At 42.5% G+C, this 21,848-nt stretch overlaps 1 long non-coding RNA gene across 1 annotated transcript; it reads left to right on the top strand.

Annotated features, from left to right (window-relative positions):
• Window positions 1-5,985: 5,985 nt before the first annotated feature.
• LOC149362566 (uncharacterized) lies at window positions 5,986-8,394 on the top strand. Its single transcript, XR_016288514.1, has 3 exons — window positions 5,986-6,116; window positions 6,414-6,488; window positions 8,190-8,394. It is a non-coding gene; the product is annotated as an uncharacterized LOC149362566 (long non-coding RNA).
• Window positions 8,395-21,848: the final 13,454 nt, after the last annotated feature.

The raw sequence follows: 21,848 nt of genomic DNA, 5'->3' as shown, positions 1-21,848 counted from the left end.
AGTTGCGAACTCCCTACACAACATGCGGATGTTTTAACATCCATACATGCCTCTCCGTACATTTGCGTCAACTGGCGATGAATTTCGACTGTTTGAACGCCTTTTGCGTTCAAAAATCGAATAACTGCGCGAACTTCCCGCCTGGCGGTAGCGACAAACGGGAGCTCCATTTCAAATGGCTGCCGTGCTAAGACTGGCAGTCCCTTTCGCGCTGAGTCATGGCTTGTTTGGGAGACGGGGAACAATGAACACAGCAGTATGTCGAGCAGCCGCGCAAATAGTTTCTCTGCGGCCGCAGCCCTTTGGAGACCTTACTTTTGGGATTACCCTTGTACGCTGGAAGATCAATAGGTTGCAGGGAGTTAAAAAAGGTGAAGCATTCTACGGAAAACACTTTTCGAGGCTTCCGGTAATCTCGTGCGTAATAGTCCAAAAAACAAACGCAGTTTGGAAACCATCTACACTACCGCAGATCATTTATTTCTAGAACGTAGCGGTGCCTGATATAAATTTTCCTAATGTGTTCTGGATCTTCATCATCGGATGCTAGTCACATAAATTATTGTTGCAGAATTAATTTCTGCGCGAACTGCGTATATATAGAGACTGTGAAGTAATTTAAGATGTCCTCTCATAACTGCGCTCTAGCACTGCATCAAGTGCGAACCATGTTAGTAGAAGGCGACGCAACTCTCGCGTGTATTTAGCTTGACATAGTTGGAGAGTACAAAGCATGATCTCGGGCTAATTTATGGACGGAGATTTTCTCTGGTTCAAACATTTTGTACATGTTGCAGCATGCATATAGTACGGACGAGGGAAAAAATTTGGCAGTGGCTTGGCTGTGGATAAGCCTGAATATAGAAGCGAAAAGATTCAGTTACCTTGGTTTGACGTCATGACTGTCGCAGTTCGCGCACAATGCACTGGAAGCACAACGATAACTGTGGAGGCGTTCGGCCGTCCACACACCGCCTGTACGGAGGCGGAGGAGACGCGCGTGTAGTGAATACGGTGCTGTCTTAGAAGGTTGCCTTAGATACATGTACTGTGGTGTGCATTCCTTTCGGGTGTGCACCAAGATGTGAGAGACAGGCATTTTCTTTCCTTAATATGAATTTTCAATTAATTTCATTTTCTTTAAGGCCCTTACGGCGCGGTTCGGGTATCGATCCAGATATGAGAGAGACGGGCGTCGTTTCATTTCTTTAAAACCAATTTTCTTTTCATTTTCCGTTCCTTACGGCGCGGTTCCGGTGTCCACCGAGATATAAGAGTTTCCTGGCGCACTGTTTGCTTTTATTTTTTTATTTGTGATATTTCATTTCTTTCATTTCTTTTTTATTTTCGTTTCTGGGCTTATATTTATTCTTTATTTAATAAGGAGTCGGCGGCCACCTGCGCTGCGCGTGACTTCACTAAGTTTCGCGCATGTGCAGAATATGGCTTTTGCAGCATACCTGGTATGCGCGAAGCTCGGCTCCGACCCTCGTTCTGAAGCTTTTCGCTTCAAAAAATATTATGTCGACAAAGAGGTGCCTAGAGCGCCATTGATGAAAAAAGTAAACATTAGCTTTGAACTGGTTTGGGTTTCGCACTTTCTACCTTGCTATTTGAGTCACTCAATGAATCGCCCAACCGTCGCTTTCCATTGGCAGTATTATTATTGCCTCAAGTTATATGTCGGATAAATTTGTGCGTGTCATTTCAAAAACAAATATATTTCGGTACCATTGTAAAGCTCAATTCACGATATAATTCACGTTCTTAAGAAGTGATTTTTTGCAATGTGTTCGAGGCTGTTCAACAAGAATGTGGTGCTTTCGTATTTGCATTGGCTCGTAAAAAATTGCTGATGTAAGCACATTCCATGAAGGCATCCGGCGCGAAATTAGTCACCCTTAATGATGTGCGCATAAGTTTTTGTTTACGTTCTTTGCTAAAGACGTAATAACATCTTAAGGATGGTCCGCTTATTTATTTATTTATTTATTGTACCCTCAGGGCCAAAGGCATTACAGAGGGGAGTGGGTTAATTAGGATAATGAACAATGAATAGAATACAGTGAAAACAGGTAGTACAAACACAATTTTCTCCAGAATAAAACAAACAACATTTACAAAGCGTAAATAACTTAAAATCAATGTACACAACACAGTGGAAAAAGATATAACACATGATCAACTTCCTTCTGAATAAACAATGTTAGCTATTGCGTCGTGAAAGGTTTTGTTGTCTGCAATCGCTGCAATATCGGGGGGAAGGCGGTTCCATTCCACAGATGTGCGAGGAAGATATGACTGAAAAGAACATTTGGTGTGGCATGTTGGGATGCCAACCTTGTGGCGGTGATCGATGCGACGTGAAATGTATTCTGGGGGTGATATGAAATAGTCGTGAAGCGTAACGTGATGATATACCTTGTATAATAGTGTTAGGCGACCAATTTTACGGCGAGATTGTAACGGTGGGAGTGACACGTTAGATTTCATGGCTGTGATGCTTGCCGTACGGTTATAATTTGAAAGAATGAAGCGAACGGAATTATTTTGGACTAGTTCCAAGGAATATACGAGGTTTTCATGTGTAGGGTCCCATACTGATGCTGCGTATTCTAGTTTAGGACGTATACGTGTTTTATAGAGGATAATTTTAAGAGATGAGGGAGCGGCTGAGAAATTGCGACGTAAGTACCCTAACATGCGGTTAGCGTTATTAATAACGTAGTCAATATGAATAGACCATGTTAAATTTTGAGTGATATGAATACCTAGGTACTTGTATGTATGAATACCCAGGTACTGGTATTAAGGGGACAACTGCCATTTCATAGCAGGGCATAGGTACAAACTCTTAGGAGACCAATTGGCTGTCGTCGATCCATCCCACTGCGATGCTGTGACTCCTCTCAGTGGACGCCGGTTCACATCTAGTGACTCTAAAATAAATGAAGCCGGAGACCTTTTTTCTTTCTCCAGTGCTCGCAAAACTAATGATGGAGACGGCGTTGTATAATTTAGCTCACAGCCCTGTCATCAAAGTCTCTAGCTGTAAATAATCGGCGGACCATAGAGATAATCAGAAATAGATTTATTACAAAAAATAGTGCAATGCTTTTTTTTTCAAACTGAAACGCGTTTAGCTTGAGAGGAAATGTATATGAAAGCGTCCAGACGTTTTTCGAAAAGCCGCTATGGCACCGACTGTGGCGGTCAGTATTTTAATTATATTAGTTTCCCTTCCTTTGGTTTTCCGATTTCATTTCATGAGTTAACCCGTTTTCATTTTATTAATCTTTCTACTCCTCTGTCGCACTTCCAGGTGCGTTCATTTCTGAGGACGGTGGCGTGCTTCCACTGTAACGAGGGTGAACAATGATGTCTTTTTTTTCGTACAGTTTTTGGGAAACACCGCACCATTATTCGAAGTATGAAGTCCTTACACCCGAGGGTGTTGCGCAAACTAGCCACAATAGTCACGGCTTTAGCAAGAGTACTGCTACAAAATGGGCTTCAAACGTGTGTACTTACCTATTGAATGCAAAACAATATTTAGAAAGTGTCGCAGACGAACAACGGCAGGATACTCAATTTACCATCAAAAAGAGAGGATGGCGTCGCGACTGCAACAACCACAATGACACATATAAAAAATATGTAAATGGCGCAGAAAAAAAAAAGTATTTGTAGTGTAAAGGAACAAACTCAGCGCGCGAAACTCCGGGTTCATATAACTGTTTTTCTAGCGAACATTATAATTTTCCTTGAAGGAGCGTAATATCGTAATCCGCTTAACGATGCTTGCTATTTTTTTTTCTTATTAAACAAAAAGCTTTTCAAAGGTTTTTTTTTTGAAGTCCTAACTAAAAGCCTTATTTCACTTATCAAAAAAAAGATCTTGCGCTTCAAGTTGTTATGCGACCTGTTATGGGAATCTTTGGTTTCGAAAAATTATGTTGTACATAAAACCCCCATAAGACTGGCTTTCCGCTTCGGAGTGGCCACTTGAGGGTTCGATTGCAGTCGCTTTAAGCAGTTTGAAGGCTGGGTTCTGCAGCTCTTCCGAACAGAAGTTTCTTTTCAGCTGTCTTTACTGCCTATACTTTATCCCCGGTATCAGTAAGGTCATTTTAGCACTAGTTCATGTGTTTGATGAGCAATGCATTAAATTTAATCTAGAGAAATTGAATCTGAGAACCAAGACGATACCGCTCCACAAACGTGTCATGAAGAGAAAGAAAACCAAGGAGATTTCTGTTCGCAATCAACTACCCAAAAAATTCTTTCACATATCGCTGAGTGCTCTTCGCCCTATCATTTAGGGGACAAAGTTGGTCCTCTTCAGATTTTGTTATCTGCAATATAAATATTTAGATTAACAAAATAATGCAGGCTGCTCAGCAGAGAGCAAAATATGCGTGTAGCAAATGAATATCACAGCTGCTTCGGCTGCCATACTTGAACGCCATGTTAACATCAGTTAAACGCCGATCGTGTGCGCGTTCTGCACGTAGGTTGCTGTCATTAAGCTCATCATTGTTTCTTTTAACGCAACTTTAAGTCGTGTTCAGCACTGTCTTTATTTTTAACGAAATGTTGTAGTCGTGATCATGCATGCATAAGAAGAGAGCCTGGCGACTGTGTTCTGACGCAGTTTGCCAGGCCATATTGCGCATATATGTGGCGTCTCGGTGCCACTTACCACACATTTTTTCTTGATGCCTGAGAAAGGTACATGAATACACATTTATTAAAAAAATGCTTATTGCTGATCGAATACGCAGTTTATCATAACTTTTATTGCACCTAGTGAGCTTCTAAAGGAGGTAAATTTTAAACGAGCGAAATTAAAATCGCTGGCTACGTAGGGTCGCTACCTAGGAGCGTATCAGGGTTACGACCTGAGTGCACTAATTATGGGTCATGACTGAAGCAAGCAACTTACACTTCGTGTTTAAAGTACCCCATCTTCAGGAGAAGTAAGAGCACAGCATAGGGTGCGTTTTCGAACCACGCTCTTGTATCCTTGGACGTTGTTTTCATAATTCATGAAATATCTAAATATCATTTGAACTAAGAATTGCACACTTCAGACGAAACCATCTTCCTGGGGTTATTTCGTTAGACTTGAAGCTTTTGGTTCTCCGACCGCAGTAGTGACTCGGCTGATCACTTATATGACTAAGTGGTTTTTCTTGAAATGAGCAGCGTGAAAATGCGAGAGTGCAAAAAAAGGCGCTTGCTGACTGTTCGTTCTGAATAAAAGCGCCGAGGACAGATCGGGGAAACAGCGAAGGCTTGCACAAACGAACCTTCAAACAACTATCCGCCTTCGTTTCTCATTATCTTATTTTCCGTCACAAGATAACACTTTCAAGTTATAAAGCTGACTTAAACCAACGAGTATACATGTCTGCAGGCGTGTTCTTGTTCAGGCCTCTCTTTGGAAATGCTACAGTCTCAGCACAGTGCGGTTTCATAAGAAGCATTCAAAACTACGTTTGGTTTAAGAGCGTCTGTAGAGCCATTGACTTCGTCTCAATAACGCATGTAAGGTGTTTTTTCGCGTAGATATTCTTCTTTTAAGTAAATATTTTGCTGCGTAAATAAGTGTTTTATGTTAGGAGATGAGACCTGTGATATAATTCAGGCGTTGCCTTTTGTACACAGCCAACAGAAAAGACTGTGGTCACGACTGACCGCACCACTTCTAGTTATCCTAATTTTAAACAAAGCTTGTTGACTTGCGTAGTATGATTCATGCGGCAGAGCTCATCAGCCGCTATGTCACGATATCTTTCCACCTCCGACATCCGGTGTCCCGACTGATAGAAGTAGCTGCACTCTTTCTATTGCTGCTGGTTGCGACAGCTGGAATGCTCTCGTGCGTCAATGCCCTGGAATACGGTAGGCGTTCCCTCGCCGGATGACTTTCACCAATCGTAACCCAGAAAAAGCGATACTTTTGAGCCATGCTCCTCACTCATGCTTGCAACGCTCGTGATTGGCCACGCAGCTATCTCAGGAATTCTCAGTTTCGTGGCGCCAACGGGTATAAAAGAGGAGAAAATGCGGACGATGTTACACTGTTCTTGTTCGCTTTCAAGCACCACAATGTAAGTAAGAATTTTGTAGTAATTACTATAATGGCGCATTAGAGAGCTGAATGATCATTTTCTGTTTAAACTTGCACAGTCATAAAGCATTTTCGTGTGTAAAAAAATACGGATGCGGCAAGTCAAGTATGCAGAAAACAAGAATACTTATCTCATTTTTTAAAGTAATAGTGAAATGCCACGACTGTCATGTTTAACTCGAAAGCAAACAGGCTTCTTGAAAAGCATCATTACATGACAGTTCAACTACGTTGCTAACAATTATTAACCTTACGAATCTCACTAATCTTAACGCAGCTCATTCCTCTGAATCAACCATGAACTGCAAAGCACTCCTGGTAGCTTTGGCCATCTTCGCCGTGGTAACAGCAGGTGAGTGCGCTAGATGTTTCACCTGTTATCTTACTTCTGCGGTTTACTACTAATATTTTACTGCGGTCATTGTTTGTTTTGTTGCTTTATCCTTGAACTGCTTCATTAAGTATTGCGGATTTCATCATCATCCGCAGCGGCATTCTAAAATCCACCGAGAATCGAGAACACTTCAGTTTGATTACTTCGCCACACATTTTCCTTCCCATTTTAGTGAAGCATCATATCTTATGGGTTAGCGTGAATAAATACACAAGTGGACTTGTAAATAGGCTAGCTCGAATCATCTACTTGCGCAACGATAATTCACTCAAAAGCTTAGTGTAAGGAACTTATTTTCGGAGAAAACTTGCACCGCACGGCTAGCGAAAGAATGACTGCACCAAACCTTTCATTTACCTCTTTCAGGAAGCAGCCGCTCGATAAGCCGTTAAATATACGTCACACGGGTTGCTTTACTCGGATACGGCCGCGCAATAGCGCAACCCAGTCTTAGCTATTCATTCAATATCTTTTCTCTGTTGTTTCGTGCATTCTGCACAGCATAGTAACTAAACGATTCCTCGGCAACCGTTAGCGCATTATAAGTCCAAAACTGCACTACTTGTTTAAAGAATTCCATGATAGTTATTCGATAAGGACAACCCTCAAATGCCTCTGGATTTTATACAATGTTCCTTGTGAAAGCTGCTTCATGGTGTGCTGTACATACTCTTTATTATTCAAACCAGTGCGAAGGCATTCTCTTGTATCCCTTTCAAATGTGCGATTTCGCATTTTATGCTCCCATATTTTCCGCGTGCCTTTTTACACAATTTTGTAAGCACACAAGGCATATCGGAGAGCTTTTTGTTGCGGAAACGTGAAAGCGCAGCTGAAAGAAGCGGTCTTGGCATAATAGTGCTTTAAGTGCAGTGGAGAAACAATTCTGAGACTCACTCAATCCCTCCATCAATTTCGACGTTTTTTAATAGAGAAATATATTCTTAATAGTATACCAATCACTGCGTTATACGTCAAGCCAGTGTCCTTTCTATTAGTACTGTTATGATATTTCGCCCATAGCTCTGTACACACGAACGGTCATACAATACCAGGGGTTCAGGGAAGGTTTTAAAACATTTTCAAATATAGGCTTTTCGGGGTAAAAAGATAGCTTTTGCGGCATATTATTATCAGTGTTGGCGGACACCAGAAAGCCAGTAAATTATTTGAGGTAGCAAGCTGGTCAACTAATTTTAGACAGCTAACTTTTTAACTATCACAGGATGGAAGCTGGTTGCAATTATAGATTTTTAACTGGTCGTTAGTAACAGCGATATATTAGTAATAGCTAGTTAGTTAGCAATAGCAGTATATTTTTTCCCAAAGAGCCTATTTTGTAAATTTTTGAAAGTGTTCGATGAAATTCCCGCATATACTGCTCTCTTGCAATAGCTACCACTGGCGCCACGGGGGCTACACTAAGTTTTATTTGTGCTTTTTCTAAAAGGCTTTGTTTAGTTCCCCATTGTGCTGTAAGTTACTGCCTTCTCCGCGAACCTTCTTCGTATATGTCCTTGTGGATTTTTACACAACCGCCGATAGTGGGTGCAACATTTCAGCCAAAAACTTCAACTATATTGTGGGTGGAGTGATGTAGGAGCACGGCATTATTCTGCTGCACGCATCACTGATACCAACATTACTTTCCGTTCTAAGGCACCTCAGCCTGCGGTGGCGATGGCCATGGCGAGTCCGGCAGATGTGGCGACCACGGCCGCAGCGACCATGGAGTCCCCGAGGCTCGCCAGGACAGCGCAGCGTCCAGTGGAGCGTCAGCCCGCTGCGACGGGCACACTGGCCGCTGCGACGGCTAGTTGGAAAAGATCCTCTTTGGTGCGCAGTTTCGAGCAACAGCTGCCATTTCAAGTCATGCATTCGATAAAATCACCAGCGTTTGCTCCCTTGGTGATGGGGTAAACGCGCCTAATGTGATTGGGGGTTTGTGGACTGAAATAAAGAGTGATACACTTATGTTCTGTTCCTTTGTTCACATACTTCGTGATGGCTTTCACTTGCCGCTCTACGGCTACCAATGAGAATATCAATGAACGGTTACTCAGTGTACTCTGTGAAGTACCCACGAGCAACCCGGTGGAGCTCATGGCGCAAAGGTTTTGGTTCCCTGCATGACCCGAGATTTCTACAGATTTTACTTCTAAAACGGCGCCTACGGCTAATAAGATTGCAATAAATTTTGCACAAGTGCTTATAGTTAGTTTCCTTAGCTGCCAGCACACCTCGCACATCTATGATCAATCAAAAATAATGAGTTGACATATTGTTTTTATTTTTATTTATTTGGTCATACTGTTAACCCTCAAATGAGGGTCGTTACAGGGAGGGAACAAAAACAAATACATAAATGAGCAATCATGAGTCAGAGTTCAAAATTTGTGCACCATTTCTCAAAAATATATCAACACCTAGCTCAAATTGTTGCACGTTCATACTCTCCACAACATGACTTGGCAATCTGTTCCACATTTCAATTACATCAGGGAAGAAAGAATACCGGTACACATCCGTACGTGTGTTAATAGGCTCTAGTACCCTGCTGTGGTTTTTCCGGGAACCACGTTTTAGAGGCGCTTTCACATAATGTTCTTTATTTATTTTTAATGTCCCTTGCATTATCTGGAAAAAAAGTTTGAGTCTATGTTTTATTCTTCTAATTTCCAGCGTTTCCAGTTCACACTGCTGCATCATCTTTGTAACCGAGTCAGTACGGCGATTATTTGAACATATAAAACGTGCTGAAATCCGCTGTACTCTTTCTACCTTCTTTTTTAAGCATTTTTGGTGAGGGCTCCACACAGCATTCGCATATTCCAGAACTGGTCGTATAAACGTTTTGTAGGCGACTAACTTAATTTCTCTAGTTGCGTTTGGAAGTTTTCTCCTAAGAAAGCAAAGCTTCTGGTACGCTTTTGAATAGATATTCTCAATATGAATACGCCAGTCTAGATTATGCGTCACTGTCACCCCTAAGTACCGGAAACTCTGCACCTCGACCAAGGTATTTTCTCCAATATTATATTCAAATCTGATAACGTTCTGTTTTTTAGTTACGTGAGTGTATATAGATTTATTGTAGTTAATTACCATGCCCCATCTTTGGCACCACGAGTTTAATGATTGTAGGCATTTATTTAGTTTGATCTGATCTTCCGTGCAGGCTACACGCGTGTAAATTAGACAATCATCGGCGAATAGTTTAATTTTTACAGGTGGGTTAATATTAGACGGAATATCATTAATATACAATAAAAACAAAAGTGGGCCTAAAACAGACCCCTGCGGCACTCCAGACACAACTTCACACTTCCCCGACTCACTTTTCCCGATTCTGACCCTTTGATAACGGTTTTTTAAATATGCCTGAATCCACAATACTACATTTTCACTAATTCCTAGGCTCCTCAATTTGGAAAGTAGTTTATGATGTGCAACTTTATCGAATGCCTTCGCAAAGTCTATACATACAACATCTACCTGTTGGCATTCATCTGTAGCTGTACAAAGGTCATGTACAGTTAAATCCTGAACGAGAGTTCTTACTATATCATTTTACCAAGGCGAATAGAAAGGGCAGCGTATCATTCGCTTCATCTGTTAGTAGTGATGCGAAAGGTTGAAGCGCATAGCATTCGAATGATGCCACTGATATGCTTGCGGCTATCTCGGAGATAAAGGCTCCTATTCGCGTGTCCCAAATTGTTGGTAAAAACAATGTGCGAAAAAGGAATAATATTGTTTTAGGAAGAAGTGAACAGTTTGTGGAGAACCAGAAACTTATTTTTTTTAGAATCAAAAATGGTTTAGTATTGCTCCATTTTCTTTTAATGCATTCTTTTATAAATTAGCAACTCCAGAACTCAGCGCAGGAGTCGTGTGAGAGGCCTTCAAATTAATGAAATGTAGTGTATCTGGTCTCACACCTCAAGATAAAAAATCATCAAAATGATTCTAAATATACAGAGTGAAGTAAGGTAAATATTGATCAGCTTCCAGTGCGACAGAAGAAACTTGTACGGTCAGGTCAACGGGCACGCAACGGGCAGCCACTGGACGCGAAACAAATTCCTGAGCTCGTTGTTGTGTGGCTCTAAATCTCTTAGCAGTAGATGAATTCAAACGAATCGCTTACATGTGTAAAACAAATACCGACAAGTGGCCAGATGATATGCAGAAGGTAGGTCGACAGACTGCGACATGGAGAATGAGAGTTGCCCAGGATTGTATGCACTGGAATACCACCTTTGTTTCCATTGCACAACCCTTTGAGAGCCGGCACCGAACCGCTCGCGCACAATAGGGTGAACTAAGGTTGGTGTCTGGCGGACGGAATCAAACAAAAGATGCCAAATAAAATTTATGTAAATCACGCTGCACTTTCGTGGTTGGGTACATGCCCTCTCAGGAGTAGGTGCCGTCAAAGTCAAGCTTTGAATTCTGCTGACGTAGTCTGCCCGGTTCAGAAGAACTGCGGTGTTGCTTTTGTGCGCTGCAATTACAACGAGATACTTATTTACAGCTTGTCATTGTTCAGCGCTCAGGAGGGACAAGAACTGTACCAGGCGGTTCTTGCAGTGACTCGCTGATACATGTCTTAGCAAAGTTTAGGCGCGCACTATTACCATATTTTCGACCAAAAACGCCAGTATTTTGGCAACAATTTTCGAAAAATTTTGAAGCTCTTCCCTGAAATTCCTGGTATATCGTGTCCCGCCGTACTATATCGATACCCCATCAACGTCTACGAGCTGGAAAGCGTGTTATTGCAGCATCAGCGCGAAAGCAGGAAATTTTGTATCTCCATGGTACTGCAGCAGAAAAGTAGTACCGACTTGAGCGTCGCCATCTGAAAGTCGGTGAAAATTCCGCCGACCATCGGCAGCTTGTTCGTGGTCACATTTCGCTTTCAGGTTGCAAATGGCAAGTGGTCTTGTTTTAAACTACATGTGGGCGGAATGCTTGCTTGATCCGATGTGAAATAATCGAAGATCTCAATCGTCTATGTTGACGGCGCACCAGAAGGGCAAGCTTCTGCAGCAGTGGCACCGGCAACACCATCTGGTGCCAATCGGAGGAAAGAGCGCTTTGTCGTTGGATGTGCAGAAAAAAAAAAGAGGGAAGAAGCGGATGTGAGGTTTTGTAGGTGCTTTCCCGGCTACTTTATCAAAGTTTTGAGTGAAAACATAGTTTGGACGCGGCTGCGCCCTTCCCGCACCTTGCGTTGCTCTCATGCATTTCTTCGCAGCATCCTTGCGTGATATAGCGTTCGTTTTTCGGGAAAGCGCGTGGTGGGGCTACCGGCGCCTTTGTTCCGGCGTATTGCTGTTTTGGTTCGTCGTCGTTGCAGACGATGGAGAATTATTAATAATTTTGACCGAAATATACAGCTAGATGCCATATCCCAACATAATATAAGCGAAACTGACCTCCAAATGCTACATCTGTGCGAAATCTAAGCCGGATGAAGCGAGAGGCTCTGCCCAGAGAATTTTCTTTCGATTCTCTTTGAGAACTTTCCGCGCTGATTTCTGCAGCTTGTGCCGAGGTGCCTTAAAATGTTTCCTCCCTGTCGGTATGGGAGCGCTGATAAGCACTGAGAAAAGGAAGATTTCTGGATGTTCGATGTTACAGCTTATCGCTCGGAAATAAACAGGAGTGTCGTCTCATTAAAGCAGTTAAGCCCACTGGTGTAGTTTTTTTGAAATGGTGATGATGATATTAAATTTATTAAAATTGAAAACTTGTTTTTGAAGTAAGCAAATAGAGCAGTAATTGTCTATTATCACGCCCGAACTGCGCCGTGAACAAAGGGGCGAAGGGGGGGGGGGGGGGGGGGGGGTGAAAGAAGAATTAAAGAGGTGGCCTAGTGCAGGGCTCCGAAATAATTAGACAACTCGGGGACAATAACTAGACAACAACACACAGCGATATCTCACAGCACATCGGCGCCTTTGAATGGACACAGCAGAAAATGGTGCGATAAGAGATCGGGGTGTTTCCCTGAAATTATATCATGATGAACGCGCCACGGCAAGTGCCAATGTGTGTAATTTTTGTGGACCAAAATTCAATACTAAATCATTATTTTTTTGATCAATCCAGACGGTACTTCCCACAATCAGTTTGTAACACTGCTCATTTTTATGACTGTTTTAATCTTCAACTAATTTTTTTGCAGAATATAAAAATTGAATTGACCTAACTTAAATCTGGGAGAAAGCATGATCACACCAATCAGAAGCGCCAGTTCGGCGAGTCATCACGTGATTTCCATGATACGGCGGACAGGAGGAAATCGGAACAGGTTCAAAGGCACTGTTATCATTTTCGAGCATCGCCGCTGCGGGCCCCTGTGCCCTTGCTGTCCGGATGATAGATTGTCCCGTGCTCTGGAATGTTATTACTCACGTCACACGTCAAAAGTTTAAACAAGTAAATAACTGCTGTATAAATTAGCTCGAGATAATGCTTTTAGATCGAAACTCCCCAGGTTCAAAATATGGGAATTGCTCTCGCGTTTAACGAACTTCTGATACGCTGAAATCAGTGCCATGGCGAAACTGTTGAGGGAGGTCGTAAACCACTTCCCAGCCGTGAATATGTAAGTAGGCCGGATCTTATCTCTGATTCTGGATTAATAACTTATTTCACTTCCATCCGGCGAGAATGGCCGATAAACCGTCGACACGTGTGCTGACTCGCGCTAAGCAATCTGCTGGATATAAAATACCTACGGATTTTCGGTCTTTTGCAAAAAACACTTGCGTTTGTATTCTGCGCTAATTACGAGCAGGGTTGCCAGATTTCTCGATGAGTGGGTATTCTAGAGTATTCGATCCTTTTTAATTCTTTATGGCCGATTTCTCGCATCGCGTGCTTTTACACTAATTCGGTCCAAAGAATTTACCTGTTTGTTTTGCTTTGTCTGGCTAGGCGAGTCTGCACTCACGTCCATAATCGGCCTTGTTCCGCTTGCAGTCTCGGTTCGACCGCACTGCCAGCACCCTTCACGACTCGAGCGCCGGGTTGGAGGGGCTAGCCGTTATGAGGTGATCCTACGACGTTCTCAGCTAATGAGTTTTATCATCTGCCTCTCTGTTGAAGGTCCACTTGCACGAATCAATTAAGACTGTCCACTTCCCAGACTAACCTTAATCGCAGACGAGAGCGACCTCTGGATTAGAGTAAAGGAAAGATGCCTAACTGGCTCATGTGATAAGCCTAGCCTACATGTAGCAGCTGAATATCTAAGCTCTTTTCCAATGTAAGCAACGACAACAATCCTCGCCAAACAGTGCCTAAGGACAGAAGGCTTGAAAAATGCTGGTTGAATGCCGAGAAATAAAACAGGGCAATACTTAACTACTCAGATAAGTACTTGAGCCGATTAACCTTGCCTACGTCTAGGCGCTGGATATCTAAGTTGTCTTCAAATTAAAGGGACGGCAACAAACGTCGTCAAACTATGCCTAAGCATAGAAGACTTGAGCAATGTTGGTTGAATGTCGAGAAAGAAAACAGGGTAGTACTTAACTGAAACTTATTTGGAGTACTCAGATGAGCGGTGGAGTCGATTAGAACATCAAAACGCAGCACATTGCCTACTGCATTCAAAACTGCTTGGCAAAATGTTTCTGTCGTCTCACAGAATACATATGAGAACACCCTGGCTCATCGGAACTATTCTTCTAGACCAGGGGTTCTCAAGCTGGGTTCCGCGGAACACAGGCGTTCCGCGGGCTGTCTTCTTGTGTTCCGCGAGAACCCTCACCAGCTCTGACCCGGCAGCTGATATGAGACTGGCTCTGAGTGCTACTGAGCCACGCTTTGACTTGCTCTTAAAAGGGAAGCAGTACCACCCATCACATTAGTATTTGTATTAATCTGTGCAATAAACATTTAACTTTTGCAACTCTCTCTTTCCAAAAATGCACTCGACAACATTGCTGGTAAGTGAAAGCGGGGGGGGGGGGGGAGGTTCCCTGGAACTTATTGAAGGATTTTGGGGTTCCTCCAAGCGAAAAAGTTCGAGAACCACTGTTCTAGGCAACCAGCGTATAGGAGACAGGGCGATGCTGATGCACTGTTGCTGAGTTTTGCCGTGATTCAGTGGCGTTCTAACTGAATTCGAAGGCTTCGCATATTTGGGGAGCGTATTGAACAGCCGCGCGTTTCGTGGATTACGGCAAGGGGACTCCACGTGCTGCTCGAGAAGCTTGCTTTGCCACAGATACCACAAAAGCAGTTGGGTACTTGTAGCCAAAAGGTCTTGCGACACAGTGTAAAAGAAACATGCACGGCCTCCAGGAAACCTGCTGTTGTGCTCTGCTAGTTTGAACAAGGATGTTTCAACAGATATTTGTTGAGGGGGCTGGGTCAAGAGATTTCAAATTAAGGGGTCTTGTGTAGTGGGTTCGTTTCCCATAAACGCTGAATGAGAGCTTGCTGCTATCGCGTTTTATGAGAACGTAAAGAAACGCCAACATACCATTCGCGTCTACTTCAGTGGAGAAGTCAATCGCTTCTTGTATAAAATTCAATAGCAATGAAATGTGACTTAGCATCTTTAGCCATAAGACAAAAGCAGTCGTCGGTACATCGGAGGGCAATTGTTAGTGGCAATGCCCAAGTTTTACGATGCCCAAGTTTTACGATGCCCAAGTTAAGTATGTTGGAATAACTCTACAGTGATGTTTACAACGATCGCGGTGAAAGAGGCACCCGTTGGCCTGCTCTGAAGCGGTCGGTAAAAACATCCTTATGAGAAGAAATAATAATTGACAACAAGAATTTTAAGTGGAAGAATGGATCCAAATTGTCGATGATGGTTCTCAGCGGTAAAAATTTGTCAACTTCGAGAAGAGCAGAGCAAATTGTAGGGCCAAACGTATGTCAAAAACGACTTAACGCGAAACAGACCCATGACCTCGTCGTCGACTGGTGCAATGTCGCTTACCTTCTCGATGATATCGGTGGAGAAGTGTACAGAGGTCCACACAAGACTGACTAGACGCAGGAAGACACTATCAAGGTAGCTGCTTAGTCTACAAAGGAACAGTCTGCGATGAGACGCATTAGAATGCAAGGTTTGTGAACGTTTGGCTGCCAGTAGAGAGAAGGGCTATAACTTTAGTGTCGCAAAGCGAGGTGCTTTTGCAGTACCTGATGGTTGTGGAAGAAACCAATGCAACATAATGTTTGAGTGGAAGCTCAGCACACCTAAACAGCATTGCTACTATATGGCTGGCGTTTAGTTGAATGCTACATATTTCAGGCAGGAGATGGATTCTAAGCTAAGACGTGTGAAGAGGATCGCTTTCAAGCATCCGGGCCGGAAGAGGCAAATGTTCAGCGTCTTCTACAGAGCATTGTAAGAAGCATGTTCAGTTTGGATGCGCTGTGACGTGTAGTGTCGCGTATCCTTTCTCTTGTGTGATCCGTCATTGTAGCGCAGTTTTTCCCCATGAATAAAATACTTCACAGACATATATAGGTCTGTAGGCCACTTATAAACTAATCCTCCAAGCATAATTTATGTCACTAGCGTCCAGTGATGAAGGTCTAAAGTACAATAGAATAGTTTATTTCACGCTAAAACGTTCATCACATGAATGATCTCGAATGACATAGGTGTATTCCAGAAAACAAATGCGCTTATTTTTTAGAAATTACGAGCGACGTTACAGGATGCCTCAATGAGTGTTTGGCTTAGAAAATTTGTGCTCTTTTATCTCCTTGCCAGCATCTGATCTCGCTGCGTAGTGTGCTGTACTTAGGTTCCGTTGAATTTAGTAGCCTTTGTCATTGTGAACTTAATCAGCTTTTTTTCCTGCAAAGTTGTACCTAGCTACTTGATAGCAAGAATAGCAAAAAATGTAATTTTATTACAGTCCTTCGAATTTGATAGGTATAATCGACAACTATTAACTTCGTAACCGCTCGATATAAGCTTTTTTCCATTTTAATTGTAAACTACCCATCAAAGAACATGAAATATATAAGGCAAATGTCTCCTCAGATTCCTCTATAATTTCTTATGACTGGTGCTTTCTCAGGCAGCATACGCTGAAAATGTTTGTTGTCTGTTATGTAGATATTTTCGTAAAGAAGATAGGTTGCGGTGTCACAAAAGTTTAGTTTTCGGAGTTGTGTTGCAACTAATGTGATATATTCGACAGCTTGAGTTCAGAACACGGCAGCTACTACACACTGTGCGTTAAATTTCGTTGCTCTGATTCGAATAGAGGTGGGTCAGTGGAAATCTGTATTTTACTTTTCTTCTAGATACACTGCTTGTGAATATCAGTTGCCAGGTCGTTTCACTACCGACATTCAATGTGGACGCTGCAGAAGCGAAGCGAAATTCTGTAATGACGTCGACAATACCCGGACTATTCCACACCGTCGTTTCTATTCCATTTCTATACCGTTTCTATTCCGTCGAACTTCCGCGGTGTCATCCATAATGATTTGATTGAGCTTCCGTTCGACTAGCATTACTCGTTATCCGTTAACGTTATCTGTTAGTGGACATGAGGTAGCTGTGTCTAGTGAGTTGTTCGACATGTCTCTATCTTTTTGTTTGCAAGAAATCATAAACGATGGCACTCGTGGTAATGCAATTTAAGATTTGGTGTCTATCGGTGCTTCGTTGCTTCAAAATGATGGCGAATGTGAGTTCACTAACGGTTTATTGTCACCTCAATTCACTGTACGCTTCGCAAAACGGAGCACATTTGCACTGAGTTTCAAGATTTTGCACCGGCCGACGATTTGTCCATTACGGATGCACTATGTGACGCAAAAGAAAGATTTAAACAACTTAACATCTGCAGTGATGTCAATGTTTTAGTTGCTTTCTTTGAAAACATGGTCTAGGAATGCATATAGCCTCATCTACCAATAAGGAGATGAAAGACAAATGTTAATATACTATGGATTAGAAGGAAATTGCTGCAATTGTCTAGACGTCTCAACACGCTGCGACGGCCGAAGCGTTATGGAGGCCCTTTGAAAGGGGCCGACTTTGTTGAAGCAAAGGAGGAACATCGACTGAAGAGTAACTCTGCGCAATAACTATTTTCTTCTAACATCGTAAACTTAAAAAAATGTAACCCTCGCAAGTTTTGGAAATCAGTTTTACCTGGTCCCGAAGTACCAAATAGCTTAGTCATCGATGACGTTGCTACTAATGGCGCATTCGTAAAAGCGAACGCATTTAACATGCATCTCCAATCTCTATCCACAACTGATAACTGCGTGATTTCACCTTTTTCTTCATCCGTGTACGCAGGAAGGCAATTCTAAACCTCATCCTGAATTTATATACTAAAAAGTGTCCTGGTCCTGGCGACGTCAACAACTTAGTTCGTGCACGCGATGCCCAATGGAATAGGATATAACAAAGTACATCTGAGAAGTCATCTAGCGCCACTGCACCGACGTCATGGAAGCTCGCGAAAATTGTTCCTTTTCCTAAATCAGGATAGAACAATATTAAAAAAATATGGACCAACCTCGCTCACATCTCATTCTTGCAAGCTTCTCGAACACATAATTTTCAAACATATCATGAAGTTCCTAGAAGCTAAAACTATCCTTAGTGTGTTTCAGCAAGGCTTTTGTCGCTGCTTCCACACCATTTCGCAATAAACCGCATTCACTCTTCATGCTACTCATTTTCTTGATCTCGGTAGCCAGATTAACGCTATATATTCGTTGACCTATCAAAAGCATTTGACACAGCTCCTCCCCCTAAACACCTACAAAAACTGTAAAAGATACTGAAAATCCGACCGCTGTCAAATGGATTGCTAGTTTCTTTTCTTTCGCAGTACGTACCCTTCCACTCGACCACTTCTGTAGTGGTTGTCTCGTCAGGTGTCCCGCGATGATCTGTTTTAGTGCCAATTGTTTTCCTTCTGTACAAAAACCCTTCTAGCACATTTAGCCGCCGCGGTGGCCGAGTGGTTATGGTGCTCGGCTGGTGTCCCGAATGTAGCGGGTTCGACCCCGGCAGCGACTGTCGAATTTAGATGGAGGCCAAGTTCTAGGGGCTGGGGTACTCTGCGATGTCAGTGCACGTTAAACAACCCCAGGTGGCCGAAATTTCCGGAGCCATTTACAGCGGCGTTCCTCATAGCCTGAGTCGCTTTGCGACGTTAAAACCACACAAATCAATCATAAACCAACACCTTCTAGCGTATCTACTAAAATTCGCTTATATGCTGTCGACTGCGAGCTGTACAACACCATCACCTGTAGTAAAGATCGAAAAGTTTTAAATAATTTCTTTCCTAGCTTCTGTCAGTGGGGCGAAACGTGGATGACGAAAATTAACTTCACTAAAACTGTCTTTATGTCTTTTAGCACATCCTTGTCTCCTTCCCTCTTCGCATATTCGTTTCACGGCTGGTTCTTAAATAAAGTTACGGAATATATATACCTCGGACTGCTTTTCACTTCCAACATTTCTTGGTCGAAACACACCAACTTAACATGTAGTAAAGCTCTTCAGAGACTAGGATATCTGCGGCGCACATTACGTGCAGCACCACGTCATACAAAGCTTTCTTTAGCTTACAAAACGCTAACCCGACCGCTTATTGATTACGGCTCATTTGTTTGGAATCCGTATCAGGAACTGTACTATGGCATAATGAAATCTGCCTAGAAGAAAACAACTCCTTTTATCTATTGTCGCTTTTGCAGAAGTTTTTCGCTCTCGTCTAATCTGAGCGCATTCTCTCTAACTCCGCTTCCAACACGCCGGTACATTCAGTGCCTTAAGTTTATCTACACGCTCATTAAATCGCCGCAATGAACACCCATGCTGGAAACGCGCACCCATATTACGTTTTCTGCTCGATTATCTATATGGCGCAACCATAGTTGAAACATTTCTCCACTTTACTCGCTGACCGACACATCAGCACAGCTTCTTCACACGTACTTTCGAGTGCTAGAACTCCGTGTCCATTGAAATTCATTCAATTCTATTCTCGTAATTTTCGGTTGCCATTGAACATCACTGACACCCTATTTTGTTCAACTTACGTTTGATTTTGTGTTTTACGCATGCATGATTGTATGTATGAACATATATACACTTTTCAAGTATTACATATCTCCACTCCTGCCATAGCCCCTGCGGGGCTGCAGTATGTGCGAATAAACGAGTAAGTAAATAAATGGTTGTTCATACATTCTCTTTTATTCGACGAGCCGATACAAATATTGGCAGTCACATCTGTTAACATCGTGGGAAGTTCACGGAGTGCGGTAGTGCGAATCGCCTGTATCGCACGTCAACGTACTCAAACATCATTGTTGATAGGGCGGCCGATTTTGTTAGTTTTTTATATAAGCGAAATTTTATGAACACCTCCTGCTTACCCATCATTTGAAGCTGTTTCGTACAGTCGCTCACGTTTGAAGAGAGCTTCCAAACTTAGCCATATGAAGTAAGGTAACCTGAATGTGTTTCTACATGCCGGAGTTTTGACTTCGAATTGTTCTATATATCACATTGTTTGCAACACAGCCGCGAAGAAAATACCTCGCACAGCCCAAACTATGTTGTACAAAAAACATCGTCTGCACATCCGACAACAAATATTTTCAGTAAATGATGCATGATGAAACGTGTCTTAAAAATGGTAGACCAATGTGAGGAAAAAGCTGGCTGGAAATATGCTATCTTATCTGATACGTATTTTAATTTAAAGTGAAAAAAGCTCTAAGCGTGCTGTCACAAAGTTAGCAATTATCGATAATACATATTCAATAGGGATCACTTTTATAGGAGTGCTGTTTTGATATTTTTGGTCGCAAGTACACATGTATACCTTAAGAGAAAAATAACGCCCGTTCAGTTCACTCGGGCATGAGCGTCTTAGTTATGCAGAATTTAATTAGAGCAAAATACGCTGCAAGATCGATCGGTTGCCAGGAGCTAAAAACATTACGGTAAACACTACGAGGGAACATTACGGCAAACGCTCATTGAGGCATCCGGTAATCTCATGCGTAATACTTGAAAAAAACAACAACAAAAAACAAACGTAGTTTGCAAGCCACCTACACCACTGGAGATTATTAATCTCCAGAACGTTGCGGAGCCTGATATAAATTTTTCTAGGTTGTTCTGGACCTTCGTCGTCGGCACTGGTTACATGAATTATTGTTGCAGATTTAGGTTCTGCGCGAACTACGTACATATACATGGCTGCGAAGTAATTTACGACGTTCTCTCTTAACTGCGCCGTAGCACTGCATTAATTGTGCCCCAGGTTAGTAGAAGGCAATGGCGTTCCCGCGTTCATAGATCTTGTAAAAGTTCGAGAGTACAAAGCCTGATCGCTGGCTAATTTATGGCTGCCTATTTTCGCGTCTACAAACGTTTCGCTCTTGTTGCAGCAGCCTCATGTCCCGGACGCCGGGAAAAATTTTTTTGACAAAGAGAGCACAGATGTCTGCAGTGCCGTTGATGAAAAAGTGAACATTTCTTTTAACCGCTGCTGGTTTGGTGCTTTTTGCCAAGTGATGTGAGTCACTCATTGAATCGGCCGACCGGACGCTTCACTTGACTGTAATATTTTTTGGCCTAAAATATATATCGTGTAAATCGGTCACGGCTATTTTAAAAACAAAAGTATTTCGGCACGATTGTAACGATCATATCATCATATCGTAAGTTATCATAAGAAGTGATTGTGGCAAATTTGTTGGAGGCTGATACGAAGGATTGTGGTGTTTATGTATTGACATTCCCTCGTGAAATATTACCCACGTAAGCACTTTATAGGAAAGCATTCGGCGCGCCATTAGTCACCCTTAGTTATATGCATATAAGCTTTCCTAACGCTCTGCGCGAAAAAGGTGATCACCGTTCTGTTTATTAAGAGGACAAGTGCCATTTTCTAAGAGCCAACAGGTACAACATCCGAACTGACCAATCTGCTGTCGTCCTTACATGTCACTGCAGCTCTGTGACACCTCTCACTGGAGCGTTGGCATACTTCTGATACTCTAAAAGATGGAAAATCGGAGTTTTTAACCCCTTCCCCAGTACATGCAAAACCGATGATGGAGACGACGCTGCATACTTTACCTCAGAGCACTGTCATCAAAGTCTGTATCTGTAAATAGTGATGGAACAAAAGAGGTAATCAGGGAGAGATTTATTGCCCAAAATACTGCAAGCTTTTTTTTAAAAAAAAACTTCAACGCCCTTAGCTCCAGAGGAAATGCATGTGAAAAAGTTCAGCGGTTTTTCGAATAAGCAGCTATACTCCCGAG

This window comes from Amblyomma mixtum, chromosome 2 (genome assembly GCF_055824585.1).
Source record: "Amblyomma mixtum isolate Tamu chromosome 2, ASM5582458v1, whole genome shotgun sequence".
In the NCBI taxonomy this organism is placed as follows: domain Eukaryota; kingdom Metazoa; phylum Arthropoda; class Arachnida; order Ixodida; family Ixodidae; genus Amblyomma; species Amblyomma mixtum.
This window is presented reverse-complemented; position numbering and strand designations above follow the sequence as displayed.